This window comes from Hyla sarda, chromosome 1 (assembly GCF_029499605.1).
Source record: "Hyla sarda isolate aHylSar1 chromosome 1, aHylSar1.hap1, whole genome shotgun sequence".
NCBI lineage: Eukaryota > Metazoa > Chordata > Amphibia > Anura > Hylidae > Hyla > Hyla sarda.
Window position 1 is genome coordinate 92,658,454 of NC_079189.1, and position 23,125 is coordinate 92,681,578.

General features: G+C 44.2%; 1 long non-coding RNA gene and 2 other non-coding genes across 4 annotated transcripts; all 3 read right to left on the minus strand.

Annotated features, from left to right (window-relative positions):
- Nucleotides 1-6,771: 6,771 nt before the first annotated feature.
- On the minus strand, nucleotides 6,772-15,033 carry LOC130356433 (uncharacterized). 2 transcript variants are annotated; one of them, XR_008888879.1, is made up of 3 exons: nucleotides 14,897-15,033; nucleotides 9,562-9,941; nucleotides 6,772-8,769 (listed from the first exon to the last, which is right to left on the minus strand). It is a non-coding gene; the product is annotated as an uncharacterized LOC130356433 (long non-coding RNA). The 2 variants fall into 2 exon arrangements; XR_008888881.1 differs by lacking the exon at nucleotides 14,897-15,033 and adding an exon at nucleotides 14,542-14,558.
- Nucleotides 8,849-8,962, minus strand: LOC130345775 (small nucleolar RNA SNORA26). Its single transcript, XR_008884297.1, has one exon. It is a non-coding gene; the product is annotated as a small nucleolar RNA SNORA26 (small nucleolar RNA).
- LOC130345786 (small nucleolar RNA SNORA26) lies at nucleotides 14,534-14,652 on the minus strand. The gene has a single exon (XR_008884298.1). It is a non-coding gene; the product is annotated as a small nucleolar RNA SNORA26 (small nucleolar RNA).
- Nucleotides 15,034-23,125: the final 8,092 nt, after the last annotated feature.

Consider the following 23,125-nt stretch of genomic DNA (forward strand, 5'->3'; position numbering starts at 1 on the left):
CATTTTTCGAACTTTGAAGCTCTCTGCCTGTAAGGAAAATGGATATTCAAAATAAACGTTTTTGGGGTTCACATATACAATATATATACTTTATGTTTGCATCATAAAATGTATGAGTTTTTACTTTTGGAAGACATCAGAGGGCTTCAAAGTTCAGCAGCAATTTTGAAATTTTCCACAAAATTTTCAAACTCACTATTTTTCAGGGACCAGTTCAGCTTTGAAGTGGATTTGAAGGGTCTTCCTATTAGAAATACCCCATAAAAGACCCCATTATAAAAACTACACCCCCCAAAGTATTCAAAATGACATTCAGTAAGTGTATTACCCTTTAGGTGTTTCACAGGAATGGCAGCAAAGTGAAGGAGAAAATTCAAAATCTTCATTTTTTACACTCGCATGTTCTTGTAGACCCAATTTTTGAATTTTTGCAAGGGGTAAAAAGGAGCAAATTTTTACTTGTATTTGAAACCCAATTTCTCTCGAGTAAGCACATACCTCATATGTCTATGTAAAGTGTTCGGCGGGCGCAGTAGAGGGCTCAGAAGGGAAGGAGCGACAAATGGTTTTTGGGGGGCATGTCACCTTTAGGAAGCCCCTATAGTGCCAGGACAGCAAAAAAAAAAAAACACATGGCATACCATTTTGGAAACTAGACCCCTCGGGGAACGTAACAAGGGGTAATGTGAACCTTAATACCCCACAGGTGATTCACGACTTTTGCATATGTAAAAAAAAATAAAAATTTTTTTTTACCTAAAATGCTTTGTTTCCCAAAATTTTTACATTTTTAAAAAGGGTAATAGCAAAAAAATACCCCCCAAAATTTGAAGCCCAATTTACCCCAATTCAGAAAACACCCCATATGGGGGTGAAAAGTGCTCTGCTGGCGCACTACAGGTCTCAGAAGAGAAGGAGTCACATTTGGCTTTTTGAAAGCAAATTTTGCTCTGGGGGCATGCTGCATTTAGGAAGCCCCTATGGTGCCAGAACAGCAAAAAAAAAAAAAAAAAAAAAACACATGGCATACCATTTTGGAAACTAGACCCCTCGGGGAACGTAACAAGGGGTTAAGTGAACCTTTATACCCCACAGGTGTTTCATGACTTTTGTATATGTAAAAAAAAAATACCTAAAATGCTTGTTTTCCCAAAAATTTTACATTTTTAAAAAGGGTTAAAACAGAAAATACCCCCCAAAATTTGTAACACAATTTCTCCCGAGTACGGCGATACCCCATATGTGGCCCTAAACTGTTGCCTTGAAATACGGCAGGGCTCCAAAGTGAGAGCGCCATGCGCATTTGAGGCTTAAATTAGGGACTTGCATAGGGGTGGACATAGGGGTATTCTACGCCAGTGATTCCCAAACAGGGTGCCTCCAGCTGTTGCAAAACTCCCAGCATGCCTAGACAGTCAGTGGCTATCTGGCAATACTGGGAGTAGTTGTTTTGCAACAGCTGGAGGCGGGGGTTCACAGTAGTTTCTCGCTGGCAGCTTGAGCTGCGGCAGAAAATTTGCCGCAGCTCAAACTTGCAGCCGGATACTTACTGTAATCCTCCGCCCGTGTGAGTGTACCCTGTACGTTCACATTGGGGGGGGGGGGGGGGGGGAACATCCAGCTGTTGCAAAACTACAACTCCCAGCATGTACGGTCTATCAGTGCATGCTGGGAGTTGTAGTTTTGCAACCGCTGGAGGCTCAGTTTTGGAAACAGTGACGTACCAGACATTTTTCATTTTTATTGGGGAGGGGGGCTGTGTAGGGGTATGTGCATGGGTAGTGTTTTTTACTTTTTATTTTGTGTTGGTGTAGTGTTTTTAGGGTACAGTCGCACGGGCGGGGGTTCACAGTAGTTTCTCGCTGGCAGTTTGAGCTGCGGCAGAAAATTTGCCGCAGCTCAAACTTGCAGCCAGATGCTTACTGTAATCCTCCGCCCATGTGAGTGTACCTTGTACATTCACATTGGGGGGGGTAGAAACATCCAGCTGTTGCAAAACTACAACTCCCAGCATGTACGGTCTATCAGTGCATGCTGGGAGTTGTAGTTTTGCAACAGCTGGAGGCACACAGGTTGTGAAACACCGAGTTTGGTAACAAACTCAGTGTTTTGCAACCAGTGTGCCTTCAGCTGTTGCAAAAGCTACAACCCCCAGCATGTACGGACAGCGGAAGGGCAACCGGCCGACGAATCAGGGCGATCGTGAGGTGGCACCAGTGCTGGGAGTTGTGGTGGTCTGCCTCCTGCTGTTGCATAACTACAGCTCCCAGCATGCCCTTTTTGGCTGTCACTCACCTCCAACGATCCACACCGGAAAGTCAGTCCCTCGTCGTCGCTGCCGCCGCTGCTCCTGGGGCCCCGATCCCAACATTCACGCCGGGGATCGGGGTCCCCAGCACCCGGGGTGCACGTCCCGCACCCGCTCACGTCCTCCGGAAGAGGCGCCCTGATTGGTCGGCCGACGAATTAGGGCGATCGTGAGGTAGCACCAGTGCCACCTCACCCCTGCTGGCTCTGGCTGTTCGGGGCCGTCTCTGATGGCCCCGATCAGCCAGTAATTCCGGGTCATCGGGTCACTGGAGACCCGATTGACCCGGAATAAGCTGGACTGAATAATATAATGACCCCCCATAATGACCCCCCTGGGCGATATGCCGGGATGCCTGCTGAACGATTTCAGCAGGCATCCGGCACCGGCTCCGCTCCAGCTAGCGGCGGGGGCTGGAAATGCTCAGGGCGTATCCATACGCCCTCGGTCCTTAAGGACTTGGAAACGGGGGCGTATGGATACGCCTATGTCCTTAAGGGGTTAATGGAGACAAAAAAAAAAAAGCTTAGCTACTACATTTAAGCTGGGCTCATAAGTGGCAGGGTCCGTTTTTTTTCTCAGGGAAAAATGCAACATAAAAACTTGTTTTACTGCAAATTAGCGCAGTTATTGACAGTGGAGCAGGTGAAGTATTTGAAAAATGTGTTTCATCTGTTTTAAAACCAGTGATCCACAGTAAACTTCACGCTTTTTTTTCTCCTCTCCATGACCTTTAAAATGTGGAGAAAGCACCTTTCTTAAAAGGGGTACTCCACTGCTCAGGGTTTGAAACAAAATGTTCCAAATGCTTAGAACCGGCGGGTCGTGAAGTCTCAGCCCTGCCCCCTCAATGCAAGTCTATGGGAGAGGGCGTGTCATCCATCACACCCCCTCCCATAGACTTGCATTGGGAAGATGGGCCGCAACATCACAGCGCTGGCTCTAAGGGTTCAAAACATTGTTCCAAATGCTGAGCAGCAGAGAACCCTTAAATATATGTAAAAACATTATTTTAACTGCCTAGAAGAATATCCCTCTTGCTCAGTTTTGAACTGACTAGTTTGCCCTTCTATCTGTGAAATTAAAAGTTGTTTTTGCCTTCAGATCCCTTATTCTAATACTTCATATTGCACTGAGTGATGCATCGGTCTCTGTAAGCAAGGTCATTTCGGTAGCCAAGCGGTGCCTACCATGCCCATCCGAGGTGATCTGACAGATAACTAATGTTCTTCAGACTTAAGAAAAGCCAGTTAAATGGGCACTGTCCAGTCCCAAAACTTTATATGTAGCAAATGATAAAAATTTAAGATCTTGTATTGTTGAAACATTTTTGAATATTTAGGAAAACTGTCCATGAAAATCCCACTACTAGGGGTCACCATACCTACTGGGATAATCAGTCCTGCAGCATCAGGCTTGACTGTAAGTCATGGACAGGGCTGCATATGTCAATCACCTCCCACCAAAACAAGGGACATGCCCCCTTCCCCAGAGAGGATTTCTAACAATGAGCTAGAGAAGGTATTTTCATAATATAGGTGCTAGAGGCATACGTGTACATGTCAGGATTAGGTACTGGGCAACAATTTCTTTTGTGGGATCTGACCAGTACAAAAGCCATTTTCATGGAACACCTTTATGGTCACCTTTCTAAATGATTGAGATAAAAGTAGTGGGTCCATTCACCAATACAGCCTGGTGTTTGGCAAGACTCTTGGGCCACCAGCAGATCATTTGATTTGTCTGCTGGAGGAGCATGTGCATCTGCAGTGGACACCATGAGCTCTCCCCTGCCATTGTGCTGCCATTCTCCATGGTACAATATGCTGTTCTTGATATGGCTGTGGCGATTTATTAAAATCTGCATAGAGGAAAAGTTGCCCATAACATCAAGAAACTTTTTTTTAAAGGCCTCTGCAAGATGAAAGCGATCTAATTGGTTGTGATGGGCAACTCTTCCTCTGCACAGGTTGACAAGTCTCCCCCAGTGACTGTAGAATTTACTTCTGTTCTTTTGGTACAAATATTTGTGTGTTTTACAGTCCAGGCTTCTTTCATGAGGCAAGGTGGCTGAAAGTACACTTACTATTGTTTCCTTGAGCTCATAATTGGGCATTACCTGCTTGTCAGGGGGCAAAAGTGATAACAGCAGAAATCTGCAGAAGGCAAAGTAGTTTTTTGACCAATGACCCAGGCAGTTTTAAATGTTACTGACTAGAGGACACCGCCTTGCTTATTTGATAGTTCTATATTATAATGGATGCTTCATCTTGTCAGTACCAGGGGGAATGTTGTGACCAATGCCTTTCCTTGTATTTGATGAAATGCTGTTTAAAAGGGGTACTCCAGTGAAAACCTTTTTTCTTTTAAATCAACTGGTGCCAGAAGCAGATTTGTAGATTACTTCTATTAAAAAAATCTTAATCCTTCCTGTACTTATTAGCTGCTCAATACTAGAGGAAATTCTTTTTTGGAATTCTCTGATGACATCACGAGCACAGTGCTCTTTGCTGATGTCATAATAACTATTGTTGTCCTTCGTGGGATTTGAACCCAAGGCCCCAGCACTAACCACTGAGCCACCATGCTGCCCTTAGCATACATCTGCTATGCATGGTTGCTAAAATGGACAGAGCTGGTCAGCAGAGAGCACTGTGCTTGAGATGTTGTCAGTGCTCTAAAAAGAAAGTAATTTCCTCTAGCATTTAGCAGCTAATAAGTACTGGAAGGATTAAGATTTTTTTAATAGAAGTAATTTACAAATATGTTTAACCAGTTGATTTAAAAGAAAAAAGGTTTTCACCGGAGTACCCCTTTAAAAGACCAGGTTTCCCCAACCAGGGTGCCTCCAGGGGTTGCACAACTCCAAGCATGTCTGGACAGCCAAAGACTGTCCAGGCATGCTGGGAGTTGTAGTTTTGCAACATCTGGAGGCACACTGGTCGGAAAACACTGGTCTAAGATGACTTGTCCAGAGCAACCCACTACAGCTATCATTTCATATTCTGCTCATACAAAAAACAGTTAAAAAAAATTCTCATAAGTTTGCCCAATAAAAAATGAGTACTCTGGGAGGCAAGTGTAACATTTAACACTGCCTGGATCACTAGTCCCAAAAAATAACCACTAACTTACTGCAGTTCCCCGCTGTTATCACTTGCCTCCTGACAAGCAGGTAATGCCCACTTATGAGCTCAAGGAAACAGTAAGTGCTTTTGGGCCCCTTGCCTCATGACACCCTTGGAGTGGATTGGATTACAGAAGGTAGGGACCAATGCCAGATATTTATTGAAACCTGTGCAGAGAAAGTTGACCATAGCAATCACATTTTTAGAAGGGTCTGAGAAATAAAAGCAATCTGATTGGTTGCTGTTGGTTTTGATACAAGCCGATAAAGGGACAGGCAAAGAGGCTGACTAGGGAATGTCCGATACACTGGATGCACTGTGTGACCTTACCCTTAGACTCATGTTAGACCAGCACAGGCACGTTTACAAGGCTGACTTTAGAAGAGTGGAGTTTAAGCCACAATAGTTTCCCCAGTTGATAAGGCCGCAGATTACATTGAAGTCAGGGTAACCTGCTACAGATTTGCTGCTGTGAAAAACCTGCCACAGCTTAAAACTGGCTACAAACTTCCCTCTAAAGCCGCCCTTAGTGAGTACCTTTAGAGCCTCATTTCTTACTGGGGTTTAAATTGTACACTTAGGTACACTTTAAATGCTCTTTGAAACGTTTTTCTATCAACACACTTTATATATAATACCATTATATGTCAATTGTGTCCCTGCAGCCATTGCCTGTGTCTAAGGAGTCCAAATACAGGAAGCGAGTGAACAAGCAGGGCTCTGTGACATGCTATGGGCTCACATGAGAATTATTGACAATCCAGGAGCCTGCATGGAGTCCTGCCCTCACTCCTTGTATTTTTGTACAATAGCTGCAGGGACACCCCTTTTATCCACACACTAACCAATGTATTACAAATACACAATTGTACAATCCAAAGAGTATAGTCGGGCACTGCTACTCAATTGTGGTGTGAATACTCCCCTATAGTCCACTAGCGGTGATAAGTGCTGCAGCGTGTCCTATGTATACAAGTCCAGGGCAGTGCTAGCCAGTATAAAGATCCAGAATATAATAAAACTTAGAAAGAAGAAAAACCAGCGCACTCACCACAACAGGTGTACTTAGTCTTCATGTATCTTTATTGTAGAAAACCCAGACGTGGCACTATGTGCCGGACACAGGTACAAGCTTGTACCTGTGTCCGGCACAGTGCCACTGTGGTTTTCTACAATAAAGATATATGAAGAAGTACACCTGTTGTGGTGAGTGCGCTGGTTTTTCTTCTTTCTAAGTTTTATACATATAATTGTATTATCTACATATGAAGTTTGTCGACAGGAACACTAACCATTTCTACTCCAAATACATATTCAATATTCACAACCACAGGGTTTTATTAATGTTCTTTATTCATGTCAAATAAAGGATACAAAAAACTGTTGCCAAGCAAAATTGGAATATTCAGCATTACAATGGCACATAGAAGAGCATTTAGTCCACAAAACACAAAGAAGGATTCAAACACTTCACATGATCAGAACTGACCTAGTAAATCAGATTAACAAAATACTAAAAACCTTTCCATGTTGCTGTCCCAGAGGTGCATATGTTTACCATCCAGGCACATAGTTTGTTCTATAGGAATTTTACCAGTATGTTGAGTGCAGAAGACTGGACAACCTGGTTATAGTCACATGAAACTGAACCTGCATAATGAGGTTCTGGACAAGTGTAATGGTTACAGAAAATCAGCACCACATTAAGTGCTATGAAGGAAGAGGCTTTTCAGGCCTAGGGGGTATGGCTTTTTGGACCAGTAAAACAGCTTACCAATACTTGTTAGCTTTGTACCATTTACCTCCCAGATAGAAAAGGAGTCAACGTTGCCCATCCCTTTTAACAATTTGTATTATAGAAGCAAACATGTTTATCCATGTTGGCTGCTGCATGAGCAGGCTGGCTTCATGACAACTGGGCTGATTTTTAGTAACACTTGCATTACTATAAACCATTTGACTCCACCATAGTCTTCCTACACTCCAGACACACTGGTCTACTGGAAAGTATACTAAGAGCAATGTCCGATACATTGCAAAGCACAATTAGGCAGTTACTGCTATTCTGAGAATACTGTCAGGGACCCAACAAGTGGTGTCCCAATAAAGTGACATTTAGCTTTTGTTAGGTGAAATCACAACCATTAAGTCACTAAAGTGGTGTGCACAATTCTCAGATGGTGTTATCCCTAATTGGAGGATACATTTAAAGCTGTAGGGTCACATTGCACATCTGCAGCTTATTTTTGTGTTTGGATGCGTGGACACCAGTCACTAAAGCAACCTCCCTGCAGCATCAGGGAGCTTGCTCCTTTGACTGGCGCTGTTGCATCCGCAGCATGAAACAATGTGGATGTGCTACGTGTTACCCTACCCTTACTGTCAAAATTATGACCCTTTAAAGTTTTGATCAAATGGGTCCCAATGACAAGATTCTCCATCACTAGATCGAGCCAGAAGCATGCTGTGAGTACTTCACTCCTAGCTTGGAGTGAACTACTGTGTGCTTCTCTGACTGTCTACCTATTGGTGGGGATAGCACAGACCCTGATCAACAACTTTGAGACAGTAATGCTTTAATACCTGCAGATTGTGTTAAAACAGCCATAATTTCAGTAAGGTAAAGTAGGTCCCACAAGATCAGTGTAACAGTTTCTATCACTATTTGTAAAAGATTACACATTTCACAGTATAATCTCCAAGCTTGAGAACTTAAGTGCTTCTTAACATCACAAGTGTTGCCAAAGGATTCCTCAAGCCCCCCATTACATTTTTGCCCCATTTTACTTGGAAAAAAAAAATATATAAAAGGCACAACACAATCTAATTATGCACACCAGAACATAAAGGAACCTTCAAGAGTTTACCAGCCTCATGAAGTTTTTACAAACCATGAACAACAATCACCTTACCAATCCCCTGTCACTCCTGTGAAGAATGTTTGCTTGTCCAGATTGTCCTTATTTACTTGTAAGTGGCGAGATGGCAAGACAACACTATCAGCTAGTGAACTGACACCAGCATAGGCCCAGAGATGTACTAGCATGAGCGCAGCAGGGATTGATAAGGAAAGTATTATTCATTTTATATCAAATACAGACATAACTGAAAATTGTGCATGTACTGCATAGTATGATACCAAGCACAGTTTACCAAGCTCTCCAGTAGACAGGTGTAAACTGTAGAGGTGCATCCACATGAGCAGTCCACTGATGGGTCAGTACTTCATCTTGCTATACAGGTTGAATAAATGTGGCCTTTAAGGTAGTAAGACTTCAGATTGTAAGCCGTACGTAATAGAAGTGGACTTTAGTCTGTAGATTCTTAAGTTCCCTGTAAGAACATAAGCAAGACTTAATATGGGTTAACATTTGCTTGCCTTTAAACAAACTACTGAGCAGGTCTAACAATGCACTGTTGCTCCCGACAGGATACAAAAGTAAAAACATTTTTACCTTGTGTTTTAGAGAGCTTTATTATACCCCTCCATATTGGCCACTTAAAGAATAGGTCTTAAAGTGGGCAAAGCTAAAAAGGGGACAAGTCCAGACCAGAAATCCTACTGTTTCAGTATTTCTAGGAAAGGCCTTGAGTCTCTACATTGCAGCTTTGATATCCTCCAACCCCTGCAGCTAAGCAGTTTAAAGTCTACAGCAAACCAAGACTACAAAACGTAAAAGTGTACTAACCTGCATGATTGTTTTAGTGTGGAAAAATTGGACGTTTTGTGCTAAAATTTTGGGTTCACTTTTCTCCCATTTCTCATGGTGGGTAGGGACTAGAGGGAGAGGGCATGGCCTCCAACATTTTTATGCATTTACTACAGTAGACACCAACTGCTGAAACTGTCATGGCTTTCAGCTACACTAAGTTACATCAGTTCAGTTTGCAGAAAGTGACAGGCATGTAAAATGCCAGGCTATAGTAAGGGTTTGTTTGAGTCTTTTTAATAAAAATAGGTGCACAAGACAATAGCTGCCTCAAGATGCACTCACTGCAGTGCAAACCCAATTGTTTAACACCATGTTAAAGGCTGTTACATTTATCCCCTCAAAACAGATCATGTGTACTAACCAGGTCAATGTTTTGCACTGGAACAACAGAATTACAACAATGCAAACACACCCGTGTCTTTCAGCATGATGAGGAGTTTAGGGTACGTTGGAGCATTTACTGGGCCTTCTGTTTCGGGGCACTAGCCTGCTGCTGCTGCTGTGGTGGTGGTGGCGGTTGTTGTTTTTCGTCAGCCGTTTGGGAGTTTGACCATTCTCTATACACACGAGATATTGTTGCACGTGAAAAGCCGAGCAGTTTTGCAGCCTCTGCTACACTCTTGCCCGTAAGAATTGTACCAATTATCATGCCACGCTCAAACTCATTCAACTCTTTCATTTTCCCCATTTTGAAGCACTTATTTATAAGCAAGACTGGCTTGTGTATGCAAGTGCAAGTTAAGTCCAACTGTCGAAAAGGTCACTGGATCTACAAAGATTCCCGAGAGAAACCTAAAAAGAGAAAAAAATTATTAGATATAGAAGAGATCTATATAGTCTTTGCAAAGACCGAACAAGCAGGGCAGCTCACAAAGGACATAGCGTTTTTCTTTTTTGCACTTTCGTTTTTTTCTCCTTACCTTTAAAAATTCATAACCCTTTCACTTTTGCACCTAAAAATCCATATTATGGCTTATTTTTTATGCCACCAATTCTACTTTTCAGTGACCGTCATTTTACTCAAAGATCTACAGCGAAGGGGAAAAAAATTTGTGTGACAAAATTGAAGGAAAAAAAACATTTTATAACTTTTGGGGGCTTCTGTTTTTACGCAGTAAGTTTTTTGGTAAAACGAAACATTATCTTTATTCTGTAGGTCCATACGATTAAAATGATCCCCTACTTATATAGGTTTGATTCTGTTGTACTTTTGGAAGAAATCATAACTACATGCAGAAAAATGTATATGCTTAAAATAGTCTTCTGACCCCTATAACTTTAAATTTTATGCAGGTAAGAGGGCTAATTTTTTGTGCAGTGATCTGAAGTTTTAATCAGTACTATTTTGTTTTGATCAGACTGATTGCTTTATTCTTTTTTTGGTATAAAAAGTGACCAAAAATACACTATTTTGGACTTTGGAATTTTTTTGCACGTACGCCATTGACTGCACAGTTTAATTTATGACATTTTTATAGTTTGGACATTTACACATGCAGCAATATCACATATGTTTATTTTTATTATGTTTATATATTTTTTAATATGGAATTTGGGAAAAGGGGGTGATTTAAACTTCTAATAAAGGGGTTAATGCGTTTTTTTTTTACACACTGTCCCCTTAGGGGACTTTTAGGAGGAATCATTTTATTCCTCAAACAGATGAATGTTCTTTAAAATGACATTTATCTGTGTGCTCTGCCAGGCTGAGTTCCGGAGCCAGCATGGAAGGAGAGTTAAGCCCTCAGGCTACCTCAGTAGTGGATAGCTGTTTGGGGGTGGGTTCAATCCACTCCACTGGACCACTAGGGACGGGATACAGGCACCTTTAGACGCCATTGTCAGCCATTAATGCCAGACGCCAGCAACAAGAATCAGCAGGGGGGCCAGCCAGTATGACACGGGCTCAAGTTGGGAGCCCACATCACACCCAGTTAATGACCATTGGACGCATAGAGATGTCCATGGTCGTTAATCAGTTAAATATATTGTCCAGTATTCTATGAAACAGGGTACACAGTTCTTAACCGAGGTGACTGCAAACCCTAAAAAAAAAAAATTCTGACTGTCACCTGCACCTACCTGTGGGTACAGACCGGTAGTGCAGGTGACACTGACAACTATACTTACCTGGCCATGCTCTGTGCAGTCATTCTCTGACTATCCCCTTTGGTATCTTCCCCTCTGGGCCATACCTGAAGCATAGGGGGAGCTTAGTGACATCAGTGCAGCTGTTTGCTAGCAGCAGGACCTAGCAGAGAACAGGAGTGGTGACATCACTAAGCTCCACCCATGCTACAAGTGGGCCCAGAAAGGAGGATACTGAAGAGGATAGCCGGAGAACCAGAGCAAGGAATGGGACCAGGTAAGCATCATCTTCAACCTCTGTACCCACAGGTTAGTGCAGGTCAAACTGATGACAGATTTCCTTTAAGCCTAGTGATACATGGCATCCTTAACTTTATAAAGGATCTGACAGACCTCATTATCAAAGCAGAGAGATGACAAGTACAGTAAGGTGGTCATGTACAGCTAACGGAAAACCTATCACAGCTAGTAGATCATAGCGCATTGGCAACGAGTCTCTTTTTTAAACAAATCTGACCACTTTACTTCATGCAGTGGGACTTCCCACATCATGACATACATTTAGGTCATGATCGTAAGCAACGGTCTAGTTAGCCGCCAGGGACCCAAAGGTAATGGCGGGCATCAGCAATCGTGCTGATGTCCACCATTAACCCCTCAGATTCCGTGAGATACAGATCAAGGCAGGTAAAATGGGTTATCCGATTGCATGCAGCTCTGCCGTGGGGATCCACTCATCTATAATTGAGGACGACGATCCCTCTCACCTGCCTCCGCCCGTCTCCAGGTGTCTTCTGCTCTGGCCACAATACCGGCTCCCGATATGTGAGCAACCAGGACCCGCAGCCAATACCCGACATCGCTGAGCGGGCTTGTGTCCGGCATTAACCCTTTAGATACCGCAATCAAAGTTGATCGCTGCTTCTAAAACAGGAGATTGCCGTTAGCTCAGTGGGCTGTTTGAGACTGCCGAAGAGAAACTGCAGCATCCCGAACAGCTGAAAGGACAGCAGGAGGCTCCTTACCTTGCTTTCTGATCCATGTTTGATTGCTCCAAGCCTGAAATCCAGACTGGAGCAATCCAGTGCAGATTACACTGATCAATTCATTGGTATAGCATTGTTCAGAGTATGCAATCCAAGGATTGCATGTAAGTTCCCAATGGGGCCAAGAAAAAGTTTTAAAGTAGTTAATGTGATTTAACCCCTTCAGTAATAGACGCTTGAATTGCCCTCTTTCCCCAGTAAAAAACGTGGTATCGCTGTGTGCATAAATGTCTGAACTATAATATAATGTTAAACCACACAGTCAATGGCGTACACGTAAAAAATTTTAAAAACTCCAAAATTGCGTATTTTTGGTCACTTTGTATACCCTTAAAAAAATAAAAAAGTATAAAGCAATCAAAAAGTCTGATCAAGAATGGTACTGATAAAAACTTCAGATCACTGCAAAAAATGAGCCGTCACTGCCCTGTATATAGAAAAATAAAATGTTAGGGGTCAGACGATGACCTTTTTTTCCACATACCAATTTTTAAGTAATAAAATACCGTATTTATCGGCGTATAACACTCACTTTTTAGGCTAAATTTTTTTAGCCTAAAGTCTATGTGCGTGTTATACGCCGATACACCCCCAGGAAAGGCAGGGGGAGAGAGGCCGTCGCTGCCCGCTTCCCTCCCCCTGGGGTCTAGAGCCCTGCTGCCGGCGCCGCTGCCCGTTCTGTCCCCTTGACTATCGGTGCCGGCGCCCCCACTGCCGGCGCCGATAGCCAGGGGGAAGAGAAGCGGCAGCCGCACCCATTGCCGGCGCCGCTACCCCGTTGCCTCCCCCCATCCCCGGTGGCATAATTACCTGGGTCGGGTCCACGCTGCTGCAGGCCTCCGGCGTGCGTCCCCTGCGTCGTTGCTATGCACGGCGCACTGACGTCATGCGTCGTGCATAGCAACGACGCAGGGGACGCACGCCGGAGGCCTGCAGCAGCGCGGACCCGACCCAGGTAATTATGCCACCAGAGATGGGGGGAGGCAACGGGGCAGCGGCGCCGCCAATGGGTGCCGCTGCCCATTCTCTCCCCCTGGCTGTCGGTGCCGCTTCTCTCCCCCTGGCTATCGGCGCCGGCACCGATAGTCAGGGGGACAGAACGGGCAGCAGCGCTCTAGACCCCAGGGAAGGCAGGGGGAGAGAATCGGGCAGCGACGGCCTCTCCCCCTGCTTTTCCTGGGGGTGTATCTGGGTATACACGTGCACACACGCACCCTCATTTTATCATGGATATTTGGGTAAAAAACTTTTTACCCAAATATCCTTGGTAAAATGAGGGTGCGTTTTATAGGCCGGTGTGTGGTATACCCCGATAAATACGGTAACTAAATTTGGCATCCTTGTAACCTTATGGCCCTACAGAATAAAGATAGTGCTATTTTACTGAAAAGTGCACTGCGTAGAATCTGAAGCCCCAAGATTTACAAAATTGCTTTTCCAGTTTTGCCCTCCAAATAATTCTTCTGGTTCAGTTGTAATTTTGTGGTGAAATGATTGATGTCATTATAAATTACAATTTGTGGTGCAAAAAAATAAAAAAGCCCTCATATGGGTCTGTTTGTGCAAAAGTTAAAGCATTGATTTTTTTTAGATGTGATGAAAAAACGAAAGTGCAAAAAACAGTAAACCCCACGTCCTTAAGGGGTTAATGCAAAGGGGATTCAATAAGCTACATAAAGCCGACCCCTCACCTGAAATTTGGCTTATACACTTTCAGCATCAAAAAAATATAAAAAAAAAAAAAAAAATTCAATTTCTAGAGCACCGGAACCAGAGCTTAGTGTGTGCAGGACGCATATGATGTGAACAGAGCCAGAAGCAGACAGCTGTGCATTGTGTAGTGGCCATACTGGGGTACTGCAGCCCAGCTCCCATTCAGTTCAATGAGCTGCAGTACCCAGCATGGCCGCTATACAATGTACACAGCTGTCTCAGGCAGACTGATCTCAGACAGCATGGCTCCTCAGCCAGATACCTGCAGCCTATCCTGAGGCTAGAACATCAGAGGGGGGAGGGGAAACAATCCTGACCACCGCTGATGACTCCATGGCAACTTCCCTGTTCTCCCATTGTTCCCCACACAGCAGTCTTTGTCACATGTCGTCGTCACAGCCAATCAGGGGTCACACGCGATGACATCACTACTGGAGGCCAGATATATAGAGAAGGCACAGGTCACCGCCTTATAGCTGCGGATAACCCCTCTAGGTGCGAGCACAGCCCAGCGCTTATCATTCCCGGCCATATACTAAATGTACCTCACGACAGGATACAGAGTGGAGGGTGCAGCTCCACCCAGTGTTTTAGTGAGGATTCCCTGTGGCCCCCCGTGTTAGTCACTGCAGGGCACGGCAGTCCTGAGTGGGCAATAAAGGGGCGGACCGGGCCGAGTCACATGACCATGCGAGCTTCACACAATGCAGGGGTACGACCGCCATCCCTGCGCCATTACCGCTATCACTACCGACGCCTCTATGCACCATTTCCCCAGCCTGCAGATATATATAGCCCGCTGTGGTAAGCACGGAGGAGACCTCCCTCCCGCACCGGTGTTATTACCCCCGCACAGCGCCCATCCCTTCCCCACAGCCCGCACCTCACAACACTACTCACCAGCAACCGAATACAGACAGAGGAAGAGGAGGGTCCGGCCGCACGCTAATAAAGGAGACCAGCTCTCGCGAGAGTAACCGTGTAACGCGACGTTAGGTGCATCACGTGACTGTGCGCTGGACTGCAATTCCCAGCATGCATCTATTCTTCGCTCATCCGGTAGTGACCGTGCTCTTGTCAGCCAGCATACCGCCCCTTTGGTTGCTCCTCCTCCTTCTGCCGGGCAGCGTGCAAAACCCAAGCACAGCAAACTCATGACCTGTATACTTATCAGCCATACGGTACCGCGTATGCGGTTTTCCATCGGACCTAAAAACGTGGTCAACCACGGTTTTAGGTCCGGTGGGAAAACCGCATATGGGGCAAAAATGAGCCGACCGGAGGCAGCATTTGACTCCGGTCGGCTCATTGAAATGAATTACATACTGGCGGCATACGGCAGGGATACGGGAGCGTCCGGTTAAGGCCCTTTCATAAGCTGCTCTGTGCTGAAGAGGGGCAATAACTCTGAAACAGCCTGTCAATATTTTGTGTGGCCAGCATTTTTTTTCCAGCACTGCCTTAACCCCTTCAGGACGGAACCCATTTTGGCCTTAAGGACCGGAGCGTTTTTTGCACATCTGACCACTGTCACTTTAAACATTAATAACTCTGGAATGCTTTTAGTTATCATTCTGATTCCGAGATTGTTTTTTCGTGACATATTCTACTTTAACATAGTGGTAAATTTTTGTCGATACTTGCATCCTTTCTTGGTGAAAAATCCGTAAATTTGATGAAAAATTTTAAAATTTTGCATTTTTCTAACTTTTAAGCTCTCTGCTTGTAAGGAAAATTGATATTACGAATACATTTTTTTTGGATTCACATATACACTATGTCTACTTTATGTTTGCATCATAAAATTGACAAGTTTTTACCTTTGGAAGACACCAGAGGGCTTCAAAGTTCAGCAGAAATTTTCCGATTTTTCACAAAATTTTCAAACTCTGTATTTTTCAGGGACCAGTTCAGGTTTGAAGTGGATTTGAAGGGTCTTCATATTAGAAATACCCCATAAATGACCCCATTATAAAAACTACACCCCCCAAAGTATTCAAAATGACATTCAGTCAACGTTTTAACCCTTTAGGTGTTTCACACGAATAGCAGCAAAGTGAAGGAGAAAATTCACAATCTTCATTTTTTACACTCATGTTCTTGTAGACCCAATTTTTGGATTTTTACAAGGGGTAAAAGGAGAACATTTTTACTTGTATTTGTAGCCCAATTTCTCTCGAGTAAGCACATACCTCATATGTCTATGTAAAGTGTTCGGCGGGCGCAGTAGAGGGCTCAGAAGGGAAGGAGCGACGGGGATTTTGGAGAGTACGTTTTTCTGAAACGGTTTTTGGGCGGCATGTTGCATTTAGGAAGCCCCTATGGTGCCAGAACAGCAAAAAAAACACATGGCATACCATTTTGGAAACTAGACCCCTCGGGGAACGTAACAAGGGGTAAAGTGAACCTTAATACCCTACAGGTGTTTCACGACTTTTGCATATGTAAAAAAATAATAATAATTTACCTAAAATGCTTGTTTTCCCAAAAATGTAACATTTTTAAAAAGGGTAAAAGCAGAAAATACCCCCCAAAATTTGTAACACAATTTCTCCCGAGTACGGCGATACCCCATATGTGACCCTTAACTGTTGCCTTGAAATACGACAGGGCTCCAAAGTGAGAGCGCCATGCGCATTTGAGGCCTAAATTAGGGACTTGCATAGGGGTGGACATAGGGGTATTCTACCCCAGTGATTCCCAAACAGGGTGCCTCCAGCTGTTGCAAAACTCCAAGCATGCCTGGACAGTCAACGGCTGTCCGACAATACTGGGAGTTGTTGTTTTGCAACAGCTGGAGGCTCTGTTTTGGAAACAGTGGCGTACCAGACGTTTTTTATTGGGGAGGGGAGGGGGGGCTGTGTAGGGGTATGTGTATATGTAGTGTTCTTTACTTTTTATTTTATTTTTTGTTAGTGTAGTGTAGTGTTTTTAGGGTACAGTCGCCTGGGCGGGGGGTTCACAGTAGTTTCTCGCTGGCAGTTTGAGCTGCGAGAGAAAATTTGCCACAGCTCAAACTTGCAGCCAGATCCTTGCTGTAAACCTCCGCCCATGTGAGTGTACCCTGTACATTCACATTGGGGGGGGGGGGGGACATCCAGCTGCTGCAAAACTACAACTCCCAGCATGCACTGACAGACTGTACATGCTGAGAGTTTTAGTTTTGCAACAGCTGTAGGCACACTGGTTATGTATCACTGAGTTTGTGACCTAACTCGGTGTTTCACAACCAGTGTGCCTCCAGCTGTTGCAAAACTACAACTCCCAACATGTACGGTGCATGGGGTACATTGACTGCTGAGAGTTGGCGTTTGCAACAGCTGGAGGCACACCGGTCGTGAAGCACTGAGTTAGGTAAAAGAAAAAAACCTCTAAGTTTCACAACCAGTGTGCCTTCAGCTGTTCCAAAACTACAACTCTCAGCAGTCACCAACAGCCAACGGGCATGCTGGGAGTTGTAGTTATGCAACCAGCAGATGCACCACTACGACTCCCAGCATGCACATTAGCTGTTTGTGCAAGCTGGGAGTTGTAGTTATACCACAGCTGAAGGTACACTTTTCCATAGAAAAAATGTGCCTCCAGCTGTTGCAAAGCCATAAGTCCCAGCATGCCCATAAGGGAATGCTGGGAGTTGTGGTTGTCTGCCTCCTGCTGTTGCATAACTACAGCTCCCAGCATGCCCTTTTTGGTTGTCACTCACCTCCAACGATCCACACCGGAAAGTCATTCCCTCGTCGTCGCTGCCGCTGCTGCTCCTGGGGCCCCGATCCCAACATTCACTCCGGGGATCGGGGTCCCCAGCACCCGGGGTGCACGTCCCGCACCCGCTCACGTCCTCTGGAAGAGGCGCCCTGATTGGTCGGCTGGTAATCCGGCCGACGAATTAGGGCGATCGTGAGGTGGCACCAGTGCCACCTCACCCCTGCAGGCTCTGGCTGTTCGGGGCCGTCAGAAACGGGGCCAATGTAAGTTCCAAACTTGCAAATTCCCATCTGCTGAACACCACAGGTACACATAAATGTGACATCAAACAGGTTTAATATTTAGAAAAATTATTTAAAAAATCAGTGATGTCATAACCTGTGTATGTGGGAAGAGACTAAATTGGATACATATAAAGAAATGTAATTCAAACAGCTACATTTTAACATTATCATTAAGAAAAACTATTTTAACTTGCCAAGGTTACATAGAACATCAATAATGTAGAATAACGTCTGACTTTAACCCCTTCATGACCCAGCCCATTTTCACCTTCATGACCTGGGCATTTTTTGAAAATCTGACCACTGTCACTTTAAACATTAATAACTCTGGAATGCTTTTATTTAACATTCTGATTCCGAGATTGTTTTTTCGTGACATATTCTACTTTATGTTATTGGTAAAATTTCACTGATATTTGTATCCTTTCTTGGTAAAAAATATAAAAATTTCATGAAAATTTTGAAAATTTTGCATTTTTCTAACTTTGAAAGTCTCTGCTTGAAAGGAAAATGGATATTCCAAATAAATTACATATTGATTCACATATACAACATGTCTACTTTGTGTTTGCATAAAAAAATTGACAAGTTTTTACTTTTGGAAGACACCAGAGGGCTTCAAAGTTCCGCAGCAATTTTCCAATTTTTCTCAAGATTTTCAAAATCGTAATTTTTCAGGGCCCAGTTCAGGTTGGAAGTGGATTTTAAGGGTCTTCATATTAGAAATACCCCATAAATGACCCCATTATAAAAACTGCACCCCCAAAGTATTCATAATGACATTCAGTAAGTGTTTTAACCCTTTAGGTGTTTCACAGGAATAGCAGCAAAGTGAAGGAGAAAATTCTAAATCTTCATTTTTTACATTCGCATTTTTAGACCCAATTTTTGAATTTTTACAAGGGGTAAAAGGAGAGAAATCACCCTAAAATTTGTAACCCAATTTCTCTCGAGTAAGGAAATACCTCATATGCGTATGTAAAGTGTTCGGCGGGCGCAGTAGAGGGCTCAGAAGGGAAGGAGCGACAATGGGATTTTGGAGAGTGAGTTTTTCTGAAAGGGTTTTTGGGGGGCATGTCCCATTTAGGAAGCCCCTATGGTGCCAGAACAGTGGACCCCCCCCACATGTGACCCCATTTTGGAAAGTATACCCCTCATGGAATTTAATAAGGGGTGCAGTGAGCATTTACACCCCACTGGCGTTTGACAGATATTTGAAACAGTGGACTGTGCAAATCAAAAATTTTATTTTTCATTTTCACAGACCACTGTTCCAAAAATCTGTCATACACCAGTGGGGTGTAAATGCTCACTGCACCCCTTATTAAATTCCGTGAGGGGTGTAGTTTCCAAAATGGGGTCACATATGGATATTTATTGTTTTGCGTTTGTCAGAACTGCTGTAACAATCAGCCACCCCTGTGCAAATCGCCTCAAATGTACATGGCGCACTCTCCCTTCTGGGCCTTGTTGTGCGCCCCCAGAACACTTTACGCCCACATATGGGGTATCTCCGTAGTCGGGAGAAATTGCGTTACAAATTTTGGGGGTCTTTTTTCCCTTTTACCTCTTGTGAAAATGAAAAGTATAGGGCAACACCAGCATGTCAGTGTAAAAAATTTTTTTTTTTTACACTAACATGCTGGTGTAGACCCCAACTTCACCTTTTCATAAGGGGTTAAAGAAGAAAAAGCCCCCCAAAATTTGTAAGGCAATTTCTCCCGAGTACGGCGATACCCCATATGTGTCCCAAAACTGTTGCCCTGAAATACGACAGGGCTCCAAAGTGAGAGAGCGCCATGCGCATTTGAGGCCTGAATTAGGGATTTGCATAGGGGTATTCTATGCCAATGATTCCCAAACAGGGTGCCTCCAGCTGTTGCAAAACTCCCAGCATGCCTGGACAGTCAATGGCTGTCCGGCAATACTGGGAGTTATTATTTTGCAACAGCTGGAGGCTCCGTTTTGGAAACAGTAGCGTACCAGACGTTTTTCATTTTTTGGGGGGAGGGGGGCTGTGTAGGGGTATGTGTATATGTAGTGTTTTTTACTTTTTATTTTAGGTTAGTGTCAGTGTAGTGTAGTGTTTTTAGGGTACAGTCACATGGGCAGAGGTTCACAGCTAGTTTGCCGCTGGAAGTTTGAGCTGCAGCGCAAAATTTGTGCCATCTCAAACTTGCAGCACTCACTGTAAACCTCCGCCCATGTGAGTGTACCCTGTACATTCACATTGGGAGGGGGGGGGAGGCAAACATCCAGCTGTTGCAAACTCCGAGCATGCCCTTTGGCTGTCCGTGCATGCTGGGAGTTGTAGTTTTGCAACAGCTGGAGGAACGCTGGTTTGGAAACACTAAGTTAAGTAATAAACTTTCAAGTGTTTTGCAACCAAACTTAGTGTTTCCAAACCAGTGTGCCTCCAGCTGTTGCAAAACTACAACTCCCAGCATGCATGGTCTGTCATTGCATGCTGGGAGTTATAGTTTTGCAACAATTGCAACAGCTGGAGGCACTGAGGTAGGAAACGGACAATGTTTCCCAACTAGTGTGCCTCCAGTTGTTGCAAAACTACAAATCCCAGCATGCCCAGACTGCCCAGGCATGCTGGAAGTTGTAGTTCGGCAATATCTGAAGGATCAGATGTTGCCGAACTACAACTTCCAGCATGCTTGGGCAGTCTGGGCATGCTGGGAGTTGTAGTTTTGGAACATCTGGAGGTCCACAGTTTGGAGACCACTGTATAATGGTCTCCAATCTGTGCTCTTCCAGATGTTAGAGAACTACAACTCCCAGCATGCCTGGACAGACTGAGCATGCTGAGATTTGTAGTTTTGCAACATCTGGAAGAGCACAGATTGGAGACCATTATACAGTGGTCTCCAAACTGTGGACCTCCAGATGTTGCAAAACTACAACTCACAGCATTCCCAGAAAGCCAAAGGCTGTCTGGGCATGCTGGGAGTTGCAGTTTTGAAACTCTCAGAGGCAGCAGTGAGATCGCTTTACGGCGATCTCACTGCTGCCAATGAAGATGCCGCACTGCTGCCGGAAACTCACCTCCGGGACGCAGCGCAGCCAGGACCGCATGGAGGACGCCGGGACCGCTCGTGACACCGCTCAGACGGGTAAGTGACGGGTCGGGGACGGGTCAGGGACACTTAGCAGAGCGGTGTGTGTCCCGATCCCCGTGATCGGGACTCACACACCGCGCTGCTAAGTATTTTCATAGCAAAACGCTGCTATTAGCTAGTCAGATTTGAACAGCTGATAGCAGCGATCGCTGGGGGTGGGGGATGAAACCCCCCGTGGTCGCACGGTAAGATGGCTGGCTATCAGTGATAGCCACCATCTTTTCGGGCGCTGCGGGGTGCCGCGAGTAGCGGCAGTAATGTTTATGACGTACCTGTATGTCATGGGTCGGGAACACCTTGCCACCCATGACGTACAGGTATGTCATAGGTCGGGAAGGGGTTAAATTCAGACTATGCGGTTGAAAAGTGCAGAGAGAATAAATCCAAAAAATGTCTCTATTGTGTAATAACTTGATACGGTCACCACCTCTATCAGGTGAATGTACAACTTCAATGCCATGTACATTTTTAAAGTGTTTTGAAACATTGGATGCGTTAGTGTATGTGCCGCTGCCAATACCTCTCAAATGCTCCTGAATTCGTTTTTTTAAAGGTCTCTTAGTTGTGCCAATGTAAGAAACATTGCACCTTATACAATCTATTTTGTATACCACGTGAGTGGATTCACAATTAATAAATTGTTTTATAGATGCAGGTTTCCAATCAGGAATTTGCATTGTAGAGGTCTTAGTGGCATATTCACATACAACGCATCTACACAAACCGCATTTAAAAAATCCCTTTAATTTAAGCCATCATGGGCGAGAACAAGCAGTAGTTGGGGGGGGGGGGGTTAAGGCACTGGGAGATTGCCCAAATTGGGAGCCCGTCTGCTTTAAAAAATTTATGTCATTTTTCAAATATTTATTAAGAATCGTGTAATGGCACAAAATTGGTAAAAATTTGTTTACAATGGATTTGATGTTATTAAATTCCAGGCTGTAGGTTGTAACAAAAGTAGGTTTAGATAGTGAGTTGAAGGATGTGTGTTTGGACTTAGGGGTGAGAAGAATGTCCCTAGTTTTCAATTGAACTTTATGTTTGGCTCTATTGAGACACCAGGGTTGATAACCCCTGTGTCTCAAACGATGAAAAATGTTTTCTGACTCAATCTGAAAGGCTTCCTCTGTGGAACAATTTCTGAGAGCGCGAGTCAATTCCCCCACAGGGACTGCCAGTACCGTATGCCTGGGGTGACATGACTACTTTTGCTGCTTTGCTTTGAGTGTTCCTCACACCTGTCGTGCTCCTGGATCACATGTCCTCATCAGCGGAGACGGGTGCCCCGGTCACAGCTATGGATGAAGGGTTACTTCTCCTGAAAGATGTTGAAAACCGCATTGAAAGCTGTGATGCAGCATTGGAAATTTTTGACATGGATCGAGCTTCACATGACATACAGCTTAAAATGCACCTTAATTCCTTGGAGAAGCTTCTGATTAAAGAGACAAAATTATGGTGGGAGATTACCTTAATGGAAACATACCTATCCAAGGGTCTTATCCCACGAGGTTTACGCCTCAAAAAAATTCCCACCATCGATATTAAAGAACATCAAAAAATATGGAATGATGCTCTAAGCGGATGCTCTGCAAAATTGATAAATGTCCTGTTTTTTTCTGAAAAAGAAGCATTAGTCCAGGTTAAATCGGACATAAAGAAAATGCAGGACTTTTTATCTCCTCACGCCGGTACCACTTTGCTGTGTGAACATGACCTAAAATTAAAACAGAAAATATCGAATCTAGAGCAAATCATTAAAGAAACCAAGAAAAGTAAATTCCAAAGGGATCTACATGATTACCAATCCAATAAAGTCTATGCCTGGGGAGCTTGGGATAGATTTTTACCGTCCCGCTCCATTTTGAAAAGAGGAGACAGATCCGGCCATAATTCCAGAAAGCATTATTCTAATTCCAAGAATCAACGGGTTACCTTCAGCTCAGCTGAATCCGAGGCCTCAGACACTCAATCCGATGCTTCGGATCTTTCCGTTCCAGAGGATCGCATAA